The sequence below is a fragment of the Liolophura sinensis genome, chromosome 6 (genome assembly GCF_032854445.1).
Source record: "Liolophura sinensis isolate JHLJ2023 chromosome 6, CUHK_Ljap_v2, whole genome shotgun sequence".
Lineage (NCBI taxonomy): Eukaryota > Metazoa > Mollusca > Polyplacophora > Chitonida > Chitonidae > Liolophura > Liolophura sinensis.
In genome coordinates, this window is record NC_088300.1 from 55,344,047 (window position 1) to 55,371,923 (window position 27,877).

General features: G+C 40.9%; 1 long non-coding RNA gene across 1 annotated transcript; it reads left to right on the plus strand.

Annotated features, from left to right (window-relative positions):
• The first annotated feature begins 13,636 nt into the window (after nucleotides 1-13,636).
• Nucleotides 13,637-26,203, plus strand: LOC135469106 (uncharacterized). Its single transcript, XR_010444286.1, has 3 exons — nucleotides 13,637-13,771; nucleotides 24,161-24,284; nucleotides 25,110-26,203. It is a non-coding gene; the product is annotated as an uncharacterized LOC135469106 (long non-coding RNA).
• Nucleotides 26,204-27,877: the final 1,674 nt, after the last annotated feature.

Sequence of the window (27,877 nt, forward strand, 5' to 3'; positions counted from 1 at the left end):
GTATGATATTTATCTTATTTTATTTATTGTTATGGATTAAGTACAAAGGATTCACATTGTATGGAATTTAGCACCTTTCTGCTGATGAGAGAATAGAAGTGTGAACTACACATCGCATCCAAGTTGTAGGGAGCATAGTACACCTGTTTAATGATTATGAAGAACACCTGTGTTGCATGCAGTGTAGTACCAATTTGATAATGAGAAGTATGAGTGTAAATTACACTGAGCACTCCTGTTATATAGACTAGAGTAGCTATCTGATAATAGCAAGGATATAAATTAACAGAGGACCTGCGTAGGCCTACTACTGAGTATATATTGCAGACCCTCCTGTTTGATAATAGTGAAGTACAAAGGTAAAATAAGCACAGAACCTGTATTGTACACGTAATAGTATATCTAGCTGCGTCACAATGGAGAAATGTAAGGCTATATTACACAGAGCCAACGCTTTGTACATGTACGCAGTATATACACCTTGTTCAGGCCGAAACTGTGAGTATATATATATATATATATATATATATATATAGTGATAGTAGTGATAGTCCGATAAACCAAAGATGTATTACACAGAATGGCCCCCTAACAGATCGATAATCCGAGTATATATATATATATATATATATATATATATATATATATATATATATATATATATATATATATATATATATAGGGCATCCTTTGGAAGAGTAGGGGTGAAGTATACAACTGTGCTGTACATAGTGGGTTAACCGTGTAATAATGGGGGGAAAGACGCCTGCAGAATTCACGTAATCTACATACATCGTGAAACCATCTTCATCTTACCATAATCTCCTCTAAAACGGCTAGAGATGTGATGTAAGAACTCATAAGATATATATGTACGCAGCTAAATGCCCTTCTAATGAGGCTTAATAGTTGATCAGCATAGGGACACCCAATTCCTTCGTTATATAGAAAGTAAAACCAGAGCCGCGGCGACAGTGTGATAGCTGGCAATTGGTCACACGTAACCGGTGAAATACAGCCTCCTGTCAATTTACCTCAGTCAAGCTTTTATTCTAATTGTCCATTCAAATGCATAAATAGTACCAGTTCATCCTTAGCACCATGGTCTAAGCAGAATTAGGTAAAAAAAATGTAATAATGTTAATTGCAATTCATTATCACTTGTCTAGAATTACTCAAAGTGCTGTGTTGTCATCACATACAATCACAAGACTAAATAAGACTGTAATCATTCTCCATGTATTTTGAGGTGACCTCATCATTCGGTATCATATAAAACTGCATTCATTCCCCATATATTTTGAGCTGACGTCGTCATTCCGTATCATATGAGACTGTATTCATTCTCCATGTACATAATTTGAGCATATATGGCCGTATAATTTTATTTGTCTGATTTACGCCGCACTTAAGAATATTTCACTTACAGGGTCGTTTAAACATGGCGCAGATTTAATATCATCGCTCTGGTTATATAAATACTTGTAATAAAACAGTAAATGAGATACTTTTGTAATTTTGCTTATTTCATAGCGTGCTATTTTGCATAATATGGATGTGGACCTATCAGAGTACTGATTTGAAGCATCTGTTATTACAAGTATGCTCTTCCCACATCATCTGTTATTACATATATGCCCTTCCCACATCATCTCTTATTACAAGTATGCCCTTCCCTATCTTTGGGAACTGCTTACTACTTCTTCTTCCGTTAATTGTCTTATGTTACAGTTATATATACATGTATATATTTTTAGAGATTGTGATGTTAATTTTATTAATGAAGACAATTCATGAGAATTGGACTTGAGGTGTTGTTTTACCGGTTGATCGCCTGGATTTTGATTTTGATACCTCGCTTACTATGGATGTATTTTCGCTTACATGTATACAGACGTTATGCCTGTAGTATATTTAGTCCATCTGATGTTCCTTGTATATATGCCTGCTCCTATACGGGGGTATTAATACATATATGGATGATAAAGGATAGGTTGTACCCCTTGTATATACTCCACGCTAGATGTGATCTAATGATAATAATGTGAGCTGATCACGGTGAGGCACACCCAGTAATTATCACTCACCTGAACTGCCGGAGTTGAAGGCATACCTGGCCTCAGGGGGAAAAAGGGATAGTGGCGGAGCATGCTCTGGTGTGAAATGCTCTAAAGTCATCTGTAAACAGATAAAGCCGCATAAACAGGCAGCAGAGATCAGGTAGATGAGGCAAAGTGAAGGGCTGTAGCAGAACCGTAACCTGGATGTTATACACCTTTGGCACGGGGGCCACAGTCGATCGATTAAAGTCATCTTGGTGTAACAAGCCAAATGGTAGGAACACCTTGAGTTGAAGTGCATATAGTAAAATAGATGGGGACAGTTTCGTATGTTAATCTGCTCTTACGTTCAAATGAACACTCCGCTAATCAGTTTGAGTGAGACATGCTCACGTAGTCCGCTGTCAACAGCGAGCTGACTGCGAGCGTGTCGTCACCTAAGCCGCAATACAAACTCGCCATCACAGTACGCCGTCTTCGGAGTACCTCAGCCAGCGTTTCCGCGTGAACAGGGGTCTCATGTAGACTGTGAATATATTTGATACTATGCAATCTGCCATCTTTTCATGAGTTCCAGGTAGAAGAAGGCTAATGACAAGAATTGGACCGGTGATACAGGACAATAGAGCATTCTGAGTAATTCCAGACCAGTGACGTCTAATAAATTGCAATTGACACATACCGCTTTTTTCACTTAATTCTGCCTAAACCATGGGCCGTTAGAACAAAACCCTAATAACTAAGGTAAACTGACAAGAAGCCGGATTTCACCGGTTAAGTGTGACCATTTGCTATTGATCACGCTGTCGTCGCTGCCCTGGAGTACATTTACGCTGTACGTCTTATATTATATGGAACGGGACTTGGCAAGTTTGTTGCTTGCAGTAACGTTTCTTGAGCAGATCACATACGGTGGTTTCTGCACACGTAATGAATCTTCTGTCATTCATAAAAGTGCTCATGGCGGAGATGTTCGAAAGTTGAATACAAACTGATGTGTGGAATGATAGTTTCATAACGGTTGTATGGTCTGTGTGGATACAATGTCCATATCATGACGGCCATGGACCGAAATGATAAGACTCCTTACTCTTGAAATCATGTGACTGCATCTGTACCTTCTGGAGGTTAGGTTGTGTCCGTGAATCCTTGGGTATATCTATATATATAAATATATACGTTTAAGGCAGATAATTGATGCCATATAACAATTTTCCTCCGGCTCTGTCTGTTTCCTCCCCCCCCCCCCCCCCCCATAAATCTGAGGCCCTTGTCAAAGTGAAATATAAGAGAGCTTCCAGTGGAAGTTAGAGGTTTAACAAACTGTTCCTGTATTAGTTTAGAGGAGTGGAGAAGCCTGGTGTAGCCGATTATTGAATGACCCGAGACGTGTGAAGGATATATATGTGTGAGATAGTAAGTCCCCATGAGATGGAGAGATTATCCGATGACTCAAGGCCACATGTTTTATGGGTGAATTGGAGATGAACACTTGCCCTTACTTGCCCTCATTTTTCATATACAAATGCTTTGAACGTTATCTGACTCCCACTCGTTTCAAATATTGGTGACTTACTCAACATGTTCCTTCTCAATGCAAAATTCGTATTCGAGATGGGAGCCATTTAATGAGAGTTGTCAGGCGTTTATTTTCGTAATTTTTTACTAGAATGTAAAGGGATTCCCGTAGGTTTGCTTTGCGAGAATCCACCAGAATCTAGGTCAAATCTAGTACCCCAAAGATTGCAGGTGACTTAAATATCACAACATTTCCTTATTTGTCAGTTGAATTATGATAAATCGATAAGAATTTTCTTGCAATGTAGGATAAAACCCACAGTTAGGTGATTCATTTCAAAGCCTTAACACATCTTCTCAAGAATCAATGGGCGGGTCCTTCTAAACTTTAAAACGCATATAGAACAATACTAGTCACATAACGGTTGAAGAGTTTTAAAATATATTAAAAAACTTAAGATGCTTGCCACTGATCGAATATATGACGCCATAAAATGTTTAGAATATCGACATAACTTTCTTGGTGCATTTTGGGTCAGTGATTACCAATTTGCTTTTGTTTTTATCTCTGTTTGTAACTTGAGTCAAAACACTAATTTTACTGTATTAAAGTTACGCAATTTGACTGGCATGTAAATCGAAAACCATGAGAGCAAGTAGTGTAAGTCCCAGCAAACTGTAGTCCACGATAATGCTCTTTCTGTGGGAGTTGAACCATTTAAAGCTACCAGGTTTCTCTCTACAATTGTTTGAAAAACATCACCTAATTTCACAACTAGAAAGTTAAGCACAATCAGTTAACCTTGACTTAGAAGGTAACTAAATAATTATGTGCTCTTTAACTGCCTAATTAACTGTCAGTGATTTCTCAAAGCGGACTTAATATATATAAATGTACGTACAAGCATCGGTGTGTTGCTGACCGACTTACAACATTGTCATGTCAAACCCTTCGTGAAGACTGCTTGGATGTCGAGAAAATGTAGGCAGTTCCACTTACTTTAATGATTACATAATTTTCTGTACCCTAGGGTCGTTGTATGTGTAAATCCTCACTGCCTTTACTTCTGAAGACTGACAACTAATTTATAGGTAAAAACAAATTTGTGGTCTATGTTTTTTTTTATTTCAGACATGCACTCAGAGTTACTTGACTCCTCCCCCTTCCCATATAACGGGTTTGCTATGTGCCCGCTTTACTGTAATATTACTGATCCTTATCTGTAACGACTGATATGGATTCATAATTCATGTGAGCTTGACATTTTTCAACTAAAAAATAACTGTAACAGCCTACGACAAAGTATCGAATAAATTGTACGTCAGTCTACAATACCTGGGATACCTTAAGATTCCGTGGAACATATGGAGTCAACAAATCCTCATACTTGAATGTGCTCATAAATATGTTCATCGTGACATTATTTCATAGTTTATTACTTTATTACATCCTCCTATGTAAAACACCGGTTATTTGTCGCTGCGTGTTATGAGTCTTACAACGCTTTGGATGTACAATATGCTTGAGTGTTACGTCGGACTGTTTCGACGCATTGATAGATAGATCTCGAGATCGGACGTGCTGTCAAACGCGCCGTCTGTCTTGATATCTCTAGTTTTCTGGTGTTTCTGTTACTCACAGATTCCTCTAGTCACGAGCTATCGTTTGATACAGTTTGTAGTTAGGAAGTTTGTATTTTTGACCAGTTTTTCGACGTTTTGGTGTTTGGCCAGAGTGGCCGGTTGGACAGCCTGCACGGCTTGGCAGGGGTGCCACTTTTCGTAAAGGCCAGTAGTAAAGTTCGGAGACAAGTGCCTTGGTCTCAGTTCATTCCCTGGCTGACCGTCCACATAGTTGGACGTGTCAGCAGGTTTTTTTTCCCGTAATCATGACCTTTCGTATTAAAAGACCCTTGAGCTTGAAGTTCATTATGAAGGCCGATAGTGTGAAACTGATCGACATTTATCACTATCTGAAAGATAGGCTCGGTAGTGGGCCTAATGTTTTGAGACGGTTGGTCCATGTAGGAGGTGGGGTGTGGAATATCACCGTTGCCTGCCAGGATATTAAAGAAAAGCTCCTCGGGGAATACTTCGTCTTCCGTGGTACAGTGTAGAGCGGGAGTACTACCCCTTTGACAGAACATTAGAAAATGGGACTAGAAGGGTGTGGATGCGTGGCATTAAATCCACCATCCCTGAGGCCATTTGGATTGGCTCTCTCTCTTTTCGGCTGCCTGTGTGGTGTCGTGGCCTGGTGCGTGGCCTGGTCACCCGTGTGACAGTACCATTCAAAAAAGGATTGTCCTCTGAAAAATAAATGTCTGAAATGTAAAAAAGACGGTCACATACAAAGGGATTGCCCTCAGCAGTATGTAGAGTCAGACATTGATGACATTGATGACACGAATGAAGATAACAATGACGAAACTGAAACGAATCAATTGAAGATAATAATGAAAAGGAAGACGGTAATGATGATCACTGTGATATAACGGTAATGAAGACAATAATGGAATAGGAAAATAAGATAATGATAATAATGAAGACAGTGATTGCGGAGCTAGGGACTCCAACACTGAAATACAGATGGTGTCTGCTAACCACAGAAATGAAACAGACAAAATAAACACAGAGGACACTGCAACCCCTGTATTGGATGACCCAGTCTCTTCAGGTTCACAGAGCCATTAGTGGCTTATAGCTTACGCGCTCTAGATGTAAAACAGGAAGTAGACTCCACGCAAGACCTTTGGAGTGACTCTTTCCCTTCGCAGTCAGGGGCGGCAAAAGAGGAAACGTGTGAGTCATTGTGGAGCACGGCTTCAGATGCCGCACTGGCCGCCGCTCCCGTTGATGAGGGTGCTCTGATAGATGAGGACTCTGGGGATGGTGACGGGCTTGTTTCCATGGAGGACATTATGTCCGAAATGGGCGAGTCCATCTGCGATACCTCCGATAAAGCTCTTCCGGCTTACACAAATGGTCGGGGCAAGCTGCTGGTGCCTGTCACCACTTTCATTGGGGTGCATAACCGTACCATGCGTAAGGACTCCAAGATAGATAAAGTGAAGAAGCACCGGCCAGTCATCTTGCTGTCTAGACAGGATTTTGTTGGCAAAAAAGCTGCCTTAAATAAGAAGTCCAGGAAGTCCAAACACCTTCAACAGACACAATGGGGATCAAAGCTGTCACGCTCAATACACAGGATTTGTTGACAGACTGGAAGCAGTACTCGATAAGTAAAACGTTTAAAGATCTGAATGCTGACGTTGCGTGTTTGCAGGAAACACATTTCACAGACAACCAGCACGTAGCTCGCCTCGAAAAATATACTGGTTTCAACCATAGAGCCGTTAGCTCAATTCTGTCCTCGAAAACTGGCCCTGATGGCCGTTGGGTCAAGGTCGAGACCGAGTATGCAGGGGAAAAGTTTAATTTTGTAAGCGTTCATGGACCGTCGTTTCTTCCAAGATCTCGGCTCTTTGCTGCGGAGCGATAACGGGGAACATGTAATTATGACCGGCGATTTTAACTGCGTTTTACATCCCTGTTTCGACCGACGAAGCGCAGCGCAGTTTAGCAGGGACGCGGCTGTTGCCTCACTGTTCAGGTTAATCCGGCCCTACGGTCTCTTAGATTCTTTGTCCTCCATCCGGATGCCGCGAAGTACATCTGGACAGAGCCAACTTGTATGTTCGCTGGTCACATAGACAGAATCTACTGTAGCAAGGACATACTGGGTAGTTGGTTCGTGTTGGGCACGAACCGTCTACATTCTCGGACCATTCTGTGGTAGCGACGTCATTTGATTCCGTCGATTGGGTGGAAAGGGGTGTGGGTACTAGAAGTTTAATGTGTCGCTGCTTCACGACGATTTCTTCCTAAAACACATGCGCGAGTTTCTGGTAGACTGGCTATCTCAAAAAAGAGGATTCGGAAAGTACCCTAGAGTTCTGGGAAGCGGGCAAATCCGGCATGAAGTCTGCCGCCATTGTCTTTAGCAAAATCAGGGCACATCGCTTTCGGCGAGCCAAACGAAAACTAGAGAATCAAACCACCAGGTCGCCCGGAGGGTTAACAATTGGGAAGTCTACTTGGTGGAACTTAAGGAGCGTCTGAATCGGAAGCTTAGGGTCAACGAACAAGTCTTGCAATGCGGCTGGCACCCGAGCGCGAGTCAAATGGCAAAAAGAAGGCGAGAGTGTCGCGCGTTACTTCTGCTCTTTAGAGAAAGCTCGAGGGGTGGGAAAGTAGCTTCGGGAGTTGGCAACTCCTGAAGAATTACTCGAGAATTTTATCAGACTCTCTTCTCTTCTGAGGGTGTAGACCACGTGTCAAAGGAAGATTACGCAGACCCTGTCCTAACCGGAAGCTCAAGTTTGCGAGGGCTTTCTGACGCTGAACGAGCTGCATAAGGCTACAAATCGCCTGGCATAGATCGTTTGCCCGTCGAGTTCTTTCTGTCCTTCTGGGACATTCTAGGCCCAGTGCTTTTGCAGGTGGCGAGCGAGGCTCATCGCGGCCAGCAACTCATGCACACTATGGAACAGGCAGTCGTTCGTCTTACCCACAAGCGTGGTGGAAGGGGAGATTTGAGAAGATTTCAAAGGCGTCCAGCTTCCATCCGTGGACGAGACCGTTAAAATTTCCCAGTACGCGGACGATGGATCCGTCTTTCCGAGCTGCGAGGAGGACTTTCAAAAGTTACAGCCTATTCTGGACACTTTTGAGGGGGCATCAGGGGCTAAGGTTAATAAAGAAAAGTTCCGGGGCCTATTTTTCGGGACTTGGAAAGGCAGAACTGATACGCCATTAAATGGATCTCCGAACCAATCAAACTTCTTGTGGTCAAGCAGGGTCCAGGGAAGTGCGCCTCGCAGAACTGGGAAGAGCGGATCCAAATGGTCGGCACGACATTAAAAGGTTGGGCCAAAAGGCGCCTCAGTATCATAGGTCGTGTGTTGGTGTTGAACTTGCTGGTAATGTCCAGATTGTGGTGCGTATGATCCGTGTTTGACTTGCCAGCCGATAAGGAACGCACCTTGACCAGCATGTGCCGAGAGTTTTTGTGGGAGGGGAAGGCCCCGCGTGTCTCCCACAAGGTGTGCGTGACTTCCAAGAAACGCGGTGGGCTCGGTTTGGTCGACGTGGACAGTAAAGTTTGGGCGTTAAAGCATTTTATATCTAGCTCAGCGCGTTGGGCTCAAGTAGGTCGGTCATAAATTCTCGCTTGCTCCAGTTTTCGTGCAGGGACGTATTTTCCGAGCATGCTGTTGCTTTTCCGATCCCTTCCAAACTGGTATAAGGATACTTTTAAGCTTTTATTTTCAAATTGCACCGAACAGAGAGCGAGCCGCATTGCTGGCAAGAGGTACTCGAACAGCCTTAGTACAAAAACGGCTTTATCCCCGACAAAAAAGGCAAGCCTATGTTGCCGGGTAAATAGTCCGAAATGGGCATTGCACACGTCTCCGACGTAGCAGTGTCGTCAAGTCGGGCTTGTGGAAGTGTGGACTTCGCTTCGCAGATTGCAATGAGAGAGTTTTTAGGGGTGCGTCATTTGGCCAATATACGGCACGCCATTCCGAAAGGTTGGTCTCAGTTGCCAGACGCCAACACGACCAATCAGCCGAGGTTCCGTGTCAGTAGTGAAGACGTGTCCAAGCTGTCCTCAAAGAAGTGGCACTACATCCTCACCGGTGGAAACGCTTCAACTCCTGCCGGCGTTCAGAAATGGGGGCAATTTGGTAGGAGGTCCTCCGCGTGGGAAAGGCTCTTCAGTAGTCTGTGGGCATCCAAGGTCGACAACAGAGCTAATGGGACTGTCTGGCTGCTGTGGCATAGACAGTGGTGGGTCGGGTGGCGCTTAGCGCAATTGGGCTTGATGACGTCCATGAACTGTCATGAACTGTGTTCGGGACAACCGGAGAACATCTGGTTTGGAATAGCCTGGTGGTTTCGTACATGTGGAGGGTGTTGGAGCAGGTAATTAGTGATATTCTGGCGTGGAGGTGGACCGGGAATCTGGTAGACCTGTTGTGGTCGAGTTTCAGGGGGGTTACGACTCCCTTAAGACCCGTGCTGAGAGAACTGGTCTTTCTCTGCTTGGCCGCCATTTAGAGGCACCGTTGTTACGTGGTAGCGCACACCGACGTATTCGATCACGTCAAGGTCTTGCTGGTCTTTTTCAAAGGCGACCTGCGCGCCCACCTGTTGAGTTCTACCGAACGTAACCTCAGACTGGGCAAGTTGACGGATTTTGGCTGAACCTGGTGTCGCAACTCGGTTCTGTCGGTCATTCGGGCCGGCAAAGCTGGTTTTAAAACTGTAATATGTTTTTACCATGAGTTTTCTTTTACTGTGCATTTCTCCGCTGCTTCAGCTCATATCTATCTGCGGGTTGTGGCGTTTTAGTCTTGTAACGATGAGCAGGTCTTGTCGACGGAATGTAGGTGATTTTCTTCCACCGGATCTTTCTCCGACAACGTAGATTGCTGTGGTGTACTAAGACAAAAAAAGGATAGATACATTAACAATATTTCAGTCGGATGACGACGAGTCATTCGGCGTGTGTACTTCTTTAAGTAGGGTGAGTCCATGCCGCCAAAGTGCTGCCCCCCCCCCCCCACAGAAGCATCATGCCGAAGACACCAGACATGACACCCAGTCACATTATACTGACACCCGACCAGCCACTCCTGTTTCCTTGCGAGGCAGTAACAAAAGCCTGGTATGACCCTACCTAGGTCTGGCAGAAGACGCACGCCGTAAACATTAGGCCACCGGAAAGGTCACAACGATCTGTAGTCCTGCTGCAAAGAACTGTGGAATCTCGGCGTCAGTCTGTATTTTGTCTATAACATGTACAAAGCACAGGCTTCCATTCTTTCACATTCTCTTAAGATGCATCTAAACTCGGTATTTTAAACATAAGACGTCTTCATATTGCAAAAATAGATGGTATTTTGTGGATGTAGTAAGCCTATCAATAAAAGCCCTGAAGATGTGTGTCAGTCGTGGTTGACTGGCGGACTGATTAGGCAATGTGATAACGAGGCGTGGGATTGGGAGTGTTGAACCATAGTGAAAAACTCAAACCGTCGCCCTTTAAGTTAAGCATCTAAGATGACATTCTTGTATTGCTAGCAGCAGTTTGTTGGAACGTTGGCGAATACTACAAGGAAAAGATTTAATATTTTTTCCACGACATACAGGGAGTATGTTTTTCCCTTCGCTTGCTCATTAAGTAACTAATGAAACGTCTCCTGAGTGTCAACGATAAGAGTTATGTTGTGTCGCTCCACACATCATTACACTCGTCAGTTTGATAAAATTCAGCTACTGCTGAATTACAAACGAATGAAACAAGGCAATACATGATTTTGACTTTCCTTATACCATTTTTAACAATTTTTGATACCGTTTTGGGGAACTCTTGACAACGTTTCGAAAAATTTGTCATACCGTTTTTGACACTTGTTGATAACGTTTTTGACAATTCTTGACACCGTTTTCAACAATTCTTAAATTCATTACAAATCATTCTTTATACCCTTTCAACAATTCTTGTTTCATGCTTCATTTCATGCTTCAGTTCTGCAAATGGGGTAACCTTTCTCTATATCTGCACTATAGTACTACAATAACTGTTGCATACCACGCATTAATTGCACAATTGGCAGATTTTTCGTCTATGCCAAATCAATGTTGTCTCCAAATAAACAAATAATTGATGAGACTTGCAAATCGATAAAGTACAAATCATGCCGTTAACGGTTACTGCGGGTATTAAAAAGGTTGGCAAAGGATAGGCGCATTTTATATGTTTTATACTTTAACAATTCGAACATGGCTTAAACACGCGAAAGAACAGAAAAAAACATTTCTCAGCCATTCTGCTCGAAGGGATAATATTTTGAAGCACGACACTTCATGACTGCATTAGATATCACCTACACGCTTTCGGCCAACGGGCACGCACGTCTAAATGCATCTTGACTTGTTTCATGTCTTAAGCTTGATCGGGGAAAATTTACGCGCCTGTATCGTTGTCAGAATACTATTGGCAGAAAATAATTAATATAATAGGCTATAGCATGGAGAGTACATCCGGGGCAGCCGCGACAATGTGACAGCTTGCAAGTGCTGACACGATACTGAAGAAATCCGGCATCTTGTCAATTGACCTTCAGCTAGGGTTTTATTCCAACTTTGCTTGTGCATGCAACTTATGCTTCCCCTCGCACCACGACTTAGGAAAAATGAGGAAACTCGTTCAGTCGGTGTTATTCAGTGAACCTGAGTTTGCGTTGTATGGAGTGCACGTGTACTTACAGATGTGTGTTTGGGTGACTTAACTGTTGAAGGCAAGGGTAGTTATTTTCCAGGCTTTCCAGCATGCGTATTTTGTCAACAGATATCATCATCATAACATGGCTTCATAGCATGGATTTGTTTATTCTGAAAGAAAGACAAATGTTTGAAAACGAAAAACTGAAAACTACATTCATTATTTACACCTGGGCCATCAGCAAATAAACAAGGTACAATGTTTATCCGATGAGCCTTGGCCTAGCTAAGATCTCTGATTCGTGCACGGCCATTGTCACTTATTATTATTATTATTCTGTTATACTTTAAAGAATTTATTTATTTATTTGATTGGTGTTTTACGCCGTACTCAAGAATATTTCACTTATACGACGGCGGCCAGCATTATGGTGGGTGGAAACGGGACAGAGCCCGGCGGAAACCCTCGACCATCCGCAGTTTGCTGCCAGACCATCCCACGTACGGCCGGAGAGGAAGCCAGCATGAGCTGGACTTGAACTCACAGCAACCGCATCGGTGAGAGACTCCTAGGTTATTACGCTAACCAAATGAGCCACGGAGGCCCCTATACTTTAAAGGAACCGGCTGGTATACTATCCCTGACTTTATGGATCGCATTAGGAGAACATTAGCATCTTGAGGCAGTATCCATGGCTGCAAAACAAAAGCCAGTACAAGCTTATTCCTGCAAAGGGAGTTTAACCAATGAATGTTTGCAATAGGACGTATGACATCGGCCGTCATTTAATACTTACTGGATGTCTGTTATGTCCACTCGGGCGTAAAAAAATTAACGAAACTAAAATGCACCAAGCAACAAAAGCTGAACAACATTGCAAACAAGAATTTCCCTAAGGCAACTATTTAACTTTACGAAGTCAAAGACAAAGGCTCACCAAGGAACTCATCATCGGTACGGACATTAAGGACATAGTTAAGCCTACAGGGATAATGAATCTGTCAGTCGCGTTGTTGGCGTTTCAATGTCTTGTTGCCCCACCGTCATTCAGTTGAAAGCGCTGCATACTCATTGAACAAATAGCATGAGTTTGCGGACAGAAGATTAATGCTTTTAGCTCAAATAGAACTGTTAGGCTAATTGCAGTACGGTCTTCATTGTAAAAATCACATGAAACTGGCTGACTAGTCGATGTGTGCAAATATGTGGGGAGCTCAGGAAAACTAAATTCCATTAAATGGTTTGTTCAATGGAAAGATTCATAAACCGTGAGCTAAAATGCAACCATAACGAACTTGTTCCTTAGCCGAGCTTGCCTGCAAACAAGGTATTCCTAACCTACCTGAGGTCTTATAATGAGGCAAAATATCAAAGGTTACAATTCAGTTGTTCCTACGAAATCAATGTGTCAAGTCTGGATGTTTATCAGTTGTCATTCTGAGGCACCGATACAGCGGGTTAAAAGTTACCGTATAGATTTTGACTAAGTGAGTTTTTTTTTGTTAGTTTTTGCATGGAAGTGTGTATCTCAGGGGGATGTAATCCAGTGTCAAATCCGATGCCAGTAAAGCGGAGATGGGATTGGCTGAACATATATTGCTAGGACGTTAATAAGCGCTCTGCTGCGCTCCTGAAGCGAGCAGTGATTTTCCTATCTATTGGTCTGCTCTTCCCTGATGACGACGGGCGCGTGGGCAAGCCGCACACAAGACAGATGTATATATAAGAGATGCGTGGGATTGTGCGAGGCCCCCAGCATGCCACTCGAGGTACTGCAGTCGACCAGCACAGGTTCCCGGATGACAAGATAGTAAGAGGGGTTACTCGGCGACCGCTATGAGAGAGTCGACCATGAGGTTACCCGTGGAAACATTCACCTTGGCCGTCTGGATCATTGCAGGTAACGTTCCGGATCACCTTTTCTATTATAAACTTTACTTAGATGACAAACTTTGACACACGGAACGTTAAGTATTGCATCTCTTTGTGTTCCAAGATATTTCCAGTGGCGTAAAGAATTAAACTGGGGTTAAGCTGAAAAAGAATATTTGTGAGAAATGGTTGCAGATTTTATTTCTTTAAATTTAATTTCCTATTTGCCGTTGCAAAGCGGTTTTTAAGAACGTTTCCTAGAAACGTTAGTGTCATTTTGAATGACAGTAGCATGTTAGCTATGAAACACTCCATTTAAAGATTTATTTAAAGACCCTTTTAATTAAGAAGCAACATTGCTTCTTCGTATATAAATTCTTTCTTTTAATTAATTAATTGTTCAACACAAATCTCAAAAGAAACATGCTTTATTCAACACAAACACTAAATGTTACCAGAACACTGTGGTAAAGTCAGTCAAATTCAATCTTGAAACAGATTGCAAAACTTCCTGAGCGTTCTGTTCATAAGTGTGAAAGAAATAATTGTTGCACTTAAATTTCACATAATATTACTCCACATCCTTCAGTACCTGAAACAGTGGGGCATTTGTAAACGAAAGAAAAAGTTTGGAAACATTCAATTTTCAACAGTTGTTGGTTGCATGCCCTTAGAAATATTTTGAAAGGATAGCCTGTAATATGGCAATTGTCATCATGATTCGAACACAACAACCGTTCAATGGAATTCAAGAAATGTAGTGAATATCCATCACTTCATTTAAGATAAGGCTAACGAATCCATGCGTCGAAACAGACATTCGTCTACCAGCCGTCAACCAAAATAGACTTAGATTATTTGTGATTATTTCATGAACTTACCGTTCATATATTCAACATGGTGATTTATTTCAGCACGATGAACATACATCTCCTAGCCGTGGGTTAAGTGGAATTAGACACAGTCATGGAACAGAGATTCTGAACGCTCTGCACAAGCGTGTCTTCACATACATAGACATCCATACAAGCATGTTTTTTACATCAGTGATTTACATAACTCCATTGTTTAAAACCTAATTCTGCCCAAGCCATTATATTGTATTATACATATGTATTATTATATATTATTATTATATTATACTAGGAGCGCATGAGTTTGCCACTTTAAATGCATTTACATGAGCAATTAAAATAAAACCCTGAGTGAGGTAAAATACGAGACCTGTGACCACTTTCCTATGGTAACTCTTCCGTCACGGCTCTAATTTTACTCACTATGCTGTAGTCTATTATGTTTTAGTATCTTAGATATTTGTCAGTGCTTGGTATTGAAAAACTCCATTACAAGGAAATCCCATTGAAAGTCTGCATTAGATGGTTTCTGTGTCTCTTGCTGTGTTTGCGGAGATACTAATTCTATGCCATAATACATGACGTTGTCACTTACGTCACGGCTGGGTATTCATGGTATGTGCAGGTTCTATTAACTTTTACAGTTAGCTAGTCAAAGGAAGCTTAAGGTTGGTTAGTCATTATTAATCATGTTCATTACAGCTTTATCAACACAGCAAATCGTTGCGATACTTTGTTAAGCCGTCCAACTGCATCTGTAAATCCTTGGACTGATAGAATGGATGCGATGTTTTATGGTCTGCCCAGATCGAATAGCAGTCTATTGCCGATTTAACCCGTGCTTCTGGGCATTAGACCCAAGTGGTGTTTCTCTCATTAAGAAATGTGTCTTAATAAATGGATGAATCTTTTAGCAGGATAGTCCCCATTAGAATGTCTCTGAGAGTGTGTTATTACGGTTCGAGAGCCCGTGGTCAGGTTTCCTCTAGTCACACATGGTGTACGATTACAGCGCTGTGTGTGTGGCTGGACATGATGTCTGGACCCTGTGGGAAATTTTAAGTAACTGATGAAATTACTTCGCTTAAGCCGTATAATAAATGTCAGATCAGTTATCCTTAAATCAGCTATCAGTTATCTCTCTCTGTAGTCATTTTATCCCTTTGTTAACGACAATTCAGTGAGAAGGAATTTCAAATTTAGTTTTGATGAAAAAATAAGAAACTTGAGGGAAATGGTTAAAGTCAATGGCAGTTTTGAAAAGGGGTACATTTCATCCCTCTTCACTTTTGGATACCAATTTTTTTTTAACCTTATGGCTTGATATTACAAAGTAATTAGGTTATAAAGAAATAATAATGGATATCGGGCCTTCTGGTTTGATACTAACTAAGTTCACTTTTGAGTAGCGTTAGATAGCTTCGTCCGGGGCTGCCCCCATTCACATTACCAATAGAGCTTGTTTTTTGTGGTTTATGTGCTATTAATCCTGTTAGATCTCAATTTACCGCGCTCTGTTGTCGCTTGACGACAAGGACAGAGCCAGTACTGACCTATCGAGGTTTACCGATCATGAAACCTATCCCATAGGTCTCGTTATATTGTAACGAGTCAGTTTGTCGTACACAGGATATGCCATTTCCTCGATGTTATCGCAATGATGGTGGCTGTAACAATTACACGGTGCATGAGACAGCAACTACAAGCCAAGTGCAGCTGATGATGTACGATCAGTTCACGCCGTCAGATTATCCTGTTGGTCGATTATTATGTTGTCTTATCCTGGTTATCAACTTCTAACCCATCCTATAGTGGTAAACCATATAAGGCAAAATGACGTGAATAACGACCATTTAGAACACCATGTCAGCTGTATCTGGATTTCTCCCTGTGGTACGAGGGGAGTAAATAGGGTTGTTAACTCCCTTATCTCACAACTCAACTCATGCTTCTGTTTACAAAGCTGACAATCAGAGCGATTGTTAATTGAATACGTCGATTCTGACGCATGCCAGACGATCTTTATAATCACCTCATGTTCGAGGCGACATTCCATCCACTTACCCAAATGTCGTTTGGACTTGGGTAATGGTAATGACGCCTGTACTGATGTACAGGCAACAAGGTAGTCTGACCGGGTTGGCCAGAAAAGTCGGTAGATCGTCCTGGAAATGGGAATTAATTTGCATGATGTGGGTGGAAATAATGTATAACGCATTATCAACGGGCACAAAGGCGTTGATTGCACATTGGATACACAACCCCTGCAAATCCTAAATGCAAATCTCAGGAAACTGTAGACAGTTGTGAAGGGACAAGACAGCACCTGGCTAAAACATATTTCAATCCAAAGCAGGATTCTCAAGCTTAATATTTTATTATTTTAATGAGCGTTAACCGAATAACATGTACGACAAAAATGACAGTACTGCGCAGATGGATGGTGTGAATCGACATCCAATCAAAAACGTTGCTATTAGATTGCGCAGCCTAAGCTGTGGCGTAGCCTTAACCCATTCACTCCATGAAGTGACACACGATAACACAAAACTAATGGATATGACATCATTTTGGGTTCGTTTACAACGACTTAGTTACGCAAAGGCGAAGTGTTGTGGGATAGGTGTGTACCATTTACGGACCACAAGTGGTGTAAAATTAGTTGATTTACAAGCTGTGTAATATTCAACGACAGGATCACAAATTGTGTCAGACAGTATCATACCGTCTCGGCCCGAACCGCATTCATCTTTCCAGTAGGCTCTAGACCTACTTAGACATACTGTTCAAATTATACAAATGCATTTTTTGTCGTTCATTTTATCGTTTAGTCATATGTTTCGTAGTAACAAATATCAGTCAGTGCAAAATTCATAAGGGATGCCAAAGGTTTAGGGGAATGAGAAGACGGCATCTCACCAGACAATGCTGAAAATTAATTAATTCTTATAACAGAACTCTTTTTCCCTAAATTTATTAAAATTCAAGAATTTCAATTTTGCTTCTTTGTCTTTCTCACACACAAGGGATGATTTTTCCTGTTTTCTTTCATAAAATACAATGAAATTACTGAAACGCCGTGTTCAAGCCGAGATGCTTTCTCTGACGTCTGCGATGACTATGTCAGCACTGCTCTCATCTTAGAAACCTATTCTGTAAGGCGAATCGGAAGTTGTGGGGGGGTCACGTGACCACCCTTTCGTATCTAAAACAAAATGGCCGGCCAGTGTTAAAGCATTAGGGAAAAGGTCACTTTTTGCCACATCGCTAGCGACCAGTAAGGCCTAGTTGTACAAAATAACGTCACGAACGCACTGCAGAAATACTCAAATTATCTGGAGAGCTGAAAATTATACATATCCAACGGATACAACATCGCTGACAGCTATTCCAAAATAGGCATTTTCCTATGCAATAACGTTGGGACGACCGTTTTCTTCACCCAGGCCGTTTATTATTAAGGAGAGCACGTGGTCTCTAGCCTCCCATCCGTCTTACAGAATAGTTCAACAAGTCAAACGATACACTGTTATTTGCCATTGTAAGAAGCTTATAGATCAGTCTCAGGGGTGGTTACATTTGTTTCCATTTCTTTCAATCCTATTATAATTTTGTAATCATTTGTCAGGGGTCAAAATCACCAGCACAACCCTCTGTAGGGTAGGACCTGAACAAGGTGTGTTACTTAACTGTAAATGATATAGCAGGCTTACTGTAGCAACAGTTCAAGCAGTGGAAGAAATATCCTTCCAGCATGTCCAGTTTCCGAGAAAGCTATATTTATCACTAGGACCTTCATTGCTGAAGTTCACGACTTTTATCTGCATATGCCTGCTACTTTGACTGTAATACGGAAAATACCTTCGACGTTAGAGACGAAGATTCACAAAACTTTTACAGGGTTGAAATATATCTAAAAAAGCATTAAAAACCGGTATAAGACACTTTGAATGATGGTCTTTCAGTGGACATAAACACGGGTCAGGTGCAATCACTTGAATCTCTGCGTCGAAATAGACATTCGTATACCAGACGTCAACCAAAATGGACTTTCCAGGTCAATAATCACAAGGCCAATTCCCCAAAAGACGTTTAACACAAACCACTAAAGAAGTAAGAAAGTATATAAAGTACGATTAGGTCGGAGTTATAAAAAGAGAAGCTGTTAACACTTTTCAATGATGTTGGAAATTACAATGAGAGTTGTACGCGAATGAATGAAGTCAGTATTCAAGCCGTGTAGCATGTCTGCCGCATGCTAGTATATAAGTTTCTGCACCAACTATCACCATTACACCTAAACTATCATTTTCACATTTTGATGCCTCATTTTTGGGTTAAAGACAGATATACCGCTGTTTGGTTATATACGATTCTATTTGGCGGGATTCTGGCTAAAGAAAAGGTGTCTTAGGTAAAGTTAACATGCTGCTAAAAACTGGAGGCATAAGGGAAAAATAAAATTAATGATGTGTTCTTATTTATCTAGAGGAAGACAAAAAGTTTTACATACAGATTGAAAGGTGATGGTGATTTGACAAAAGGCCGTATTTAATCGGTTACCTGTGATAATTAGCCAACACAGTGCCGTCTGTGACGGCTCTGGTTTTACTCTCCATGTTTTAGCCTTTTTACTTGGAAAATGTATGATGGATTATGTTAAAAACTAACAAATAATTCTTTTTCTTCATTTCAGCAGTCTCATTTTACAAGCATTTTGTGTAGGAGACTTGAAGTTAAGAGTTTTTAAGCAAATGTTTTTGTGTTAAAATGGTACCTGGAGATCCGATTCGTTGAAAATTATTCCCTGTCAAGAACAACAACACCAGCACGCCCAAATCCTACTGACTGTGTAATTTCCGTGTTCTCAGCTGTCTGCCGCATGCGCGTTGAATGCTTTCATTGTCCTGTCTTTTTCTTCTGACAGTGCAAGGAACGACAAGTATGGAATCGAATATCTCGATTATTGAATACCTCACTCTTAGAACAGATTGATATTCATAGCTAGTTTTCGTTTATATGTGTGACCAATCGTTTTGTCATCTTTGTTGATTTGTTATGTAATTTAAGTTTGTTACTAACAATTTCCTTTCGAGCAGTTGCGAATGGCGGCTATTTGATGGATTTCTTTGATTTCGTTGAAATCGATAATCGCACTATCCTTTTCGATAACAACCCAAACCGCCAGTTCCCAAAGGGATATGAAAAAATGATATATAAATAGTAGAAGCTGGTAAGATGTAATAGAAAAGGCGTGTAATATGGTTAATAGGCGTGAATGCTTATACTCCCCTCGCACCGGGTTAAGTGCGATTAGGCTATAGGACAACAGTACGAAATAGATTAGATGAACGCGCTGTCCATATCTGTCAACAAGAGTCTTTTAATCACCGTGGAATTTAAGGAATATACAGGGTTCGATGCAGGATCCTCGACACACTGTTTTTTTAAATCAATAGCTTGTGACGTACATTGAAATCGTCACATCTCACACAGGATCGATTGTTGCAAAACGAAATATGTACACGCCATATGCGGGACCATTTATTATTATATCATATTGTTAATATCCAAAAACGGTAAATTTCTATACAAAATTGAAATTATCCCTTGTGCGACCTTATCTAATACTTCATTGATGTTTGGCAGCCTTCTTGTCATATTCAGTGTATAATATTGGTGTTATTAGGTACACAGAAAACCTTCACTCGTCTGCGTGGTAAATGGAGGGGTGGGTTTGTGACCGGATGAGTTAGACGTTTCCATCATTATACATAATTTTGTTAATATAGGGATATAAATTAAACATAAGGATAATCTTTTCACTTCATTTCATTGATTACATGCTTCTCTTTGACTTGTTAAACACACGAAATGTTGATTTTAAGGGTAATTTCTAGATTACGCTCCACTCTGAGCGAGGGCAATGAACGGTAGACAGCACTCGTGGGGCTGTATATCTTAATGAAGTTTGTTAGAGATCTCTGCCACCGGCATGGCACAGAAAGTGTACTCACTCCTTGTGCGCAGATGTGAGCAACAATGGACATTGTGAATCCGCATTGTTTGTATTATTGCTTACGACTTTCTGCATTTAACGCAACTGTCACCCATCCAAACATCCCATTGTTCAAGCAAACAATGATACAAATGCCCATTGCCTGCGGATGCAGTCCCATAGGAAACTGTGAAGTGATCGCAAAATGGTTTTACAAATGGCACACAATGATACCCAAAAGACTAAAATACTCCCAGTCAATGAAAATACATTAACCCATTTACTGATCCGCTCTGCAACACAACTGATGTAGAATAAACTAAGAGAATTTTCCCAAGCGTCCGGTGATGGTTACAATGGGAAGGTATCGAACGGAGAGACATTTATAGCTAAAAGCTGTCAAGTTATCTAGAATAGTCAGCAAACATGCGTGTGCTTGTTTAGACGGTAACTTTGATCCCACGACTCGCCTACTCATCTCAACGTTCTCCAAAAGACAGGGTACATAGATGGCAAGCTAGATCGGAAGTAGTTGAGGGTGGGGACTATTCTGCTTGACCGGTGATATAGAAACGTCCACTGACTTACACAACGTGCCATGTTTATCTTACTAACAGGCTAATTCCCACAAATACAAACCATGTTTGTCTTACTATCAGCTTAACTGACTATTTTACGAACTATCCTGGATGACGTTGGCAGTCGATACGGTGAAGAGTAAATCTCAACTCTGCTGGTTATTTGTATAACAGTTACATCTGAGCCACCCGGATTAGTGATCTCTACCTGGGGGATTTCTAAACGACCACAGATAGTACCAGAGAAGGTAAAGATGTCTTTGTAAGACAGAAACAGTCAATGCAGAGTGAGCCTTTGGGAAAATGGGACGGATTTAAAAGGCGGTCTTCTTACATCCGCATGGTTATTTCTGTACCTGTTCTGGAGACCATCACCATTGTACAAGATGGATCGATGTGTTGTATGTAAAGAATAGCCCTTTGGGAAGCAATTAGAACTATGACATCTGCATACGCAAGTGTCGCCTGGTGCTGTGATGGGTGGTCAAACCCATCTGTATCTTGTCCATCAGTACATCTGTCTTTGATAGTCCTGGAAGTGGGAAAGAATATAACAATCGTAAAGCCAAACCAACAAACTACCCAACTAGCACAGTATCTCAAATTCGGTGCCTAACTGGGACCGTCACACACAGTTGCCAACACACTCTTAGGTTCTAATACACCTTTGGACAACTGGACCCAGATCATCACCTCTTAATCCTCCATCACACAAAATCTCCAAACTTTCAAATTCTGTTATCAAACGATCACACTCTGTTTCCAAATCGGCCCACTCTTTGATGGTTTGGCAACAGGATTGCGAACGCAACAGGATTGCGAACGAAGGACGTTCATGGTCCTTCACCATGAACGTCGCACAATGCTGCGAACCTATCACCTGCTGTCATTAAACCGTCACATTTTTTTCCAAATCATCGAACTGTGCCACCAAATCACAACACTCTCTTGTCAAAACGCCAAAGTATCTCAGAGAACCCCTAGTAAGTTGCCACTGCGTGACAATCTGTGGCTGTAATTCAGTAATTTGATAATATGTTCAAGCTAAAACATAATCTACATTTTATAGCAATATACTCTGTTCTGTGTCTCTACAGAGTGTTTCTGGAATCCAAACGACTGGTATTTGTCACATGTGACAACGTGAGTGATGCGGAAAGACAAATATATTTCTGAGTAATTGGGCTTATGACTAGAATATAAGCACCTATTGTATCCTGTTGAACCGCCACTTTACAGTACAAGACTGCATCACTGTCCGTGAATTTCCTACACTTTTCAAAGCAATCCCATTTCTCTTATAACAATATCTGTCTAGTTAATTGATTTTCACTTTGGCTATCTTTTATCGAGGGCTACGTGTTGAGCAATATGTTGGTATCACGGTGCTGATATACCATTTCAGTCTTATATTTAACGACGGTCGGAGCAATCTTACATTTCAGGTGGACGAGTGACTTGATCAAGTAAGAAAAAGATTGTGTATGCAATCCACCATATTAATACTAATCCTCATGGGACAGCCAAACAAGTCCTGAAGAATCCTACAGTGTGAAAGGTACATGATGACCTTCAGAGAAAACATGTTATTGTTCCTGTGGGCAAAGCTTCTAATGATATAATATTTATCTGCAGAATTCTTACTACCAGGTTCTTGTAGAAGAGCTTATTGTCACTACAACAACTGCCGCCACCTCAACATATTCTACCAATACTCTGAACGAACTATTTAAAGTGCATCAGTCCTTTTTCAAACAGAGGAGTGTATCCGTATCTTCCAGTCACACAGATATACCACAACTTTACTAGATTCCAAAAATGCATAAATCTCCATACAAAGCTCGCTTTATTGTGGGATCAAAAGCTGCACCACCAAACTTGTATCCATTCTCTTAACGAAGGCACTACAAGAAGTACAGTCATTTTGGAAAACGCACTGTTGTGCAAATTGAAAAAAAATTCTGGCGTTAGCTTTATGTGGATCCTTAGAAACTCAAGTACACGTAAGAATAAGGACATCTCTACTTGGGATTTCTCCACTCTTTATACTAATATTCCTCACACAGATTTAATTGATAGAATTTCATCACTAATTGTATCGGTGTTTAATAAAACTGGTCACCGCTACATGTACATTAACGTCAAAGGCAACACAACCTTCTGCTGTTCAGCTGCAATATTGAACAGTTCAACTTTTCAACAGTCCAGAATCTTCATAACTGCGCCTAATTCCACTTAACTCGCGAATTAGATTGTCATTTTGGATATACGAACAGTTGCAATCAAAGCGCAGCTGAGATACATATTTCATCATCGATAACTTTCTATATCTAGCATGGTACACGATTTGAACTCTGATTACGCTCATTCGTTTAGAACATACCTTGCGTCTTTTCTACATCACTGAAACCTGTTGACCGCTTCTCTTTGTATGATTCTGCCGTGTTTTCGTACTTTCTAGTTTCTTAGTTCTTTGATAGTTGTGTTTAACGTCGTTTTGGGAACTGGCCTTGCGATGATTGACCCGGAACATCCTTATTGGTTGACGGCTGGTATATGAATGTCTGTTTCGACGCATACATATTTAAATATACTTTTTTGAGCCCCTGATATACATGGTGTTGATTTAGTTTCAATCTTGGATACGATCGTCCCATCTCAACTCTTATCAGAGTCTTGGCAACCCCCGCAGCGCTCATAGGGCTGAACTGGTTTTCTAAGATGAAGTTAGTTGGACGTCAGTTATTTAATTGTTTACATTGGGTATTCTGGTTTCCTCCACCCACACAATGACCGACGTCCTGAAAATGAAAAATTTAATGTTTAACGCTAATGAAGTAAGATGATATCCCAGTCCAGTTCTATACTTCAAGGCGGTCACATATCATTGCATTACTGTATTAAATGGTTAGCGATATTCCACTCCAATCTCTGTTTCGTGGATTTGATGTGCTAAATAATCATTCCTATATTTACGTTTATTCCAGGAAGTCTATTCTCTGTCAATGCGTGTTCAGTTGAAGACATACCTAACATCAGAAGAAATTGTTTGACGGAACTTTTAAGTTTCTTTGACGCCATGCCGCAATCAAATCTAGAGCTCCTGTGTTAGTAAGTACAGCAAACAGTATTACCATTTACCTTGGTAGTCTTAGTGTTCATTGGATGTTAACCCTTGATATCCAAACGTTGAACTAAACTAATAAGATCGAGTGTTCCACACCAGCTCCTTGTGTATTCGTTGGCTGAAACATTAAAGTGAAAGAATATCCCCCAAAATAACAGTAGGTGGAAAGTCCATTGTAAAATATCCAAAACTACCTTTGCTCATTTCGTTAGAATCATTAAGCTGGATATATTGAAGCCTACTGGTGGCCTGTTGGACCAGTTGATGAGTTTAGGGCGTAATATAAATCATTTATATCCATCCCAAATGGCGTATTTAATGTTGTAGTTTCTTTTTTGCGCCTGACCAAATATCATCCTAGTAAATGCCTCAAGAATATCACAAAAAGATCAGTTTCACATATTTTGTCACCCAACGATATCCATAGTTGGGTGACACCATTCAAACTACAGACTTATTCTAAAGAATCCTTAATGGTATCTAGTTATTGTGTTTCCACTAGGGCTTACTTATTTCTTGTGCATTGTTTCATTTTGAGTTTCTCGGACTTTGAGATTTGTTATGATTTCTCAAGGGCACTGCCCTGTTTCCTCTCCCCATGAACGCTACAGAAATTGAATGTAATTAAATAGATCGGATAATTTGACTCAGTAGCTTTTCGGACAACAAACAGTTGTGTTTCTTGACCATTTATAGATGAACTCACTGCCGTGACAGTCCTTTTACATACGTGTAGTGGTTTGTCAGGAAGCTCTTACGATTCTAAAGGTCAGTGGCGAAGATAAAGTTTTGTTCTTTTTTTCTTGCAGTACGTTTGAGGGGTATTTAGGGTGTGTGTTTGACACGAAGCCGTCTTGTGTAGAAATGATACATGATTCAGTGATCCTGCGGAAACATGAACTACGAGCCTGCAGCAGCCAGTATATCTCTCGCGTTCCGCCCGTCACTCACTGGTGGAGAAGACGACGGCACTGAGCTTTATTTTATTGTCATATCATCGCTTTAAACCCTTCTCCATGTCGCCTATGAATATTGATCGCTTTTCCACAGTGTGCTTGCCTGGCGGTGATGATGCGTGGATAGTACTTAGCGCCCACTGTCTGCCACCAGGGACGTGTGGATGGTAGGCCTCCGGGATATACCGACAGCAACCGGCACGATTGGTTAGGAACCACCCGAGGCTGAAGAAATTGAGGAGCCGACCGAAGGTCAATTGGAAACTGTTAGCCGACAATTAGAATCGAGGCGATCAGCATGAAATAATTATCGAGGATTGACCTTAATGACACATGTTTGTGCCTGTTCAAAAGGAGAAGAATTTAATGAGCATAGCATATTTCCAAGCACTGTGTGGTGGTCTAGAAGGGACAACGCTCATGGAATGAAGTGCATGGAATCTTATTTTCTGTGGGTTTATCATGAATGATATTTTGTGGACGAAAAGGTGTTTTGCTCTTCATTTCATTCTTGTTCAGACCCGCTAGACGCTTTTCTGTTTTGGTTATTAGCACAATTTTATAGTCACGAAAGGAACACAACCGTACATAACTTGTTTTATAAATGTAAACAGTAAAAAATATAGATCTGCTTGATCCAATGTTCGTGTGTGCGGAATTGGAAGACTGACTACTCTGGACAACAGACATCACTGGACAACTGAACAAAGCATCCTGAACGTACGACCACCTTTAACCAAGATGCTACTAGCACACGGATAACATGACGTATAATGCTTCCTGAGGCAAAATCTTTGCACACCGAAAAAAAGAACTTAGAGATGTTATTTCTGACTCTTAGTTGATGGAGAATCAAACACATTTGCAAATGACCTATAAATTTTCACTGTTTCTTTCATTAATCGTGTTATGTAATTTCAGATCTGTCCAGTAGCATCGAATCTTTGCAAACTAAATAAATGTGATGTATCAGTTTTAAGGTTTTGTTCAAACTGTTTTTAGCTGTTTTACACTGCACACAACCACTAAGTCGCCGAGCCGGTTTTCGTAAACTGCAAAGTTGTTGTCAGGTACAACACCAAACTACATAAGAGGTGGGTTCTAAGAAAAACTCAAAGTTTAACAAATAAAAAGCGGAGACATGGAAATGTATCTCAAACACATCTTCTTTAAAAGCATTCACACAAACCTGTCAGTAATTTAAGATTGAAGTGCTGATGGATATACATAGATTACGAAATGTTTCCAGTACCACGTCATTCTGTATTTGGAATCTGTATTGTGTTTAGGCCATTTTGCCAATTGGATTCACTTGTCAAATGTCAATGTGTAGCAGTAAATTGTGTATCTTTTGCGGAAACAAGTGCATGGTTTAAGTTAATAACGAATTTTCCACGTCATAATATTTCGTGTGAAATGAAATAAGTATCTAATGGGTAAAAAGTTTTTTATGTTATAGCTGTTATCTCGTAAAAAAATGTATTGCTTAAAAGCCTCGAGAATGTCTCTCAAACGCGTTCGTCGGTGAATTTCTCTGAAAAAAAATACGAGGAAACAGTCCAAGATAATTAACCAAACAAAGAAACAGGCAATTAGATCGATATAAACTGTGCCTACTCCGGGAAACAAAGTTCGTCATTCTGACTAAGTGACTGGAGTCTTTAGCATTGAGTGCTTGTTTGTTTTATTGCTTTTTGCTGACCATACACATGCCTTGTGGATACAATTTGTTAACATAAAATGTCACCAATGGGCACACTTAACCTTTTATGGGTAAAATGTTAACAGTTCATCTGCTTTGCCATCTGATTTGTGATGTCACACACCCTCTAAGCAGCATAGATGGAACTCTTCGACGATATTGTCCACTGGTACATTACTAAATCTTTGAGACATGACTAGGATGTGCGGGATTAGCCTGAGTGATAAATATTTACGCACTGGAAAGTTGAGACGTACACGTCTGCAGGTTGCGTCCAAATGCAATGAGGAATAATGATTAGGTATTCGGCCAGACTAATGGCCTTGGGACACTGAAGTTCGATTCGAGCTGTCACTATTTCAACGGCATCTTCGCTATAAGAGCTTGCCAGGTAACCGCAGTCATTTTCTCCTAACCCGACGCCTATATTCAGCTCCCTGTAAAATAAATCATAGTCATTACTGGGCATTCTTGCAGACAATCAGCCTTTGGCTGTTGAATATAATTAAGACCTACAGCATAGAAAGAAAAGTCAGAGCAGCGACTACAGTGTGATAGCTGGCAAACGGTCACACGTAATAGGTAGAATACGGCCTCTTGTCAATTAACCTCACGGCTTTATTCTAACTGTTGATGTAAATGAATAAATATTAAATAAATTACACGCTCCTAGCATCATGGTTTAAGTGGAACTAAGTGAAAAAATGCAGTCATGTTAACTGCAATTCATTAGATGTCATTGGTCTAGAATTACTCCAAATGCTGTGTTGTCATTACATTTAAGATACAATCACATTAAAATAATGCAAAGGGACTAGACGTCGGATGAGGGCTGTCACTGTTTGAACAGCCTTGCGATACAGACTTGTTAGGTAACTATAAAGTCTTTCAACTTGCCGCCTTTAATCAGCTATATCTG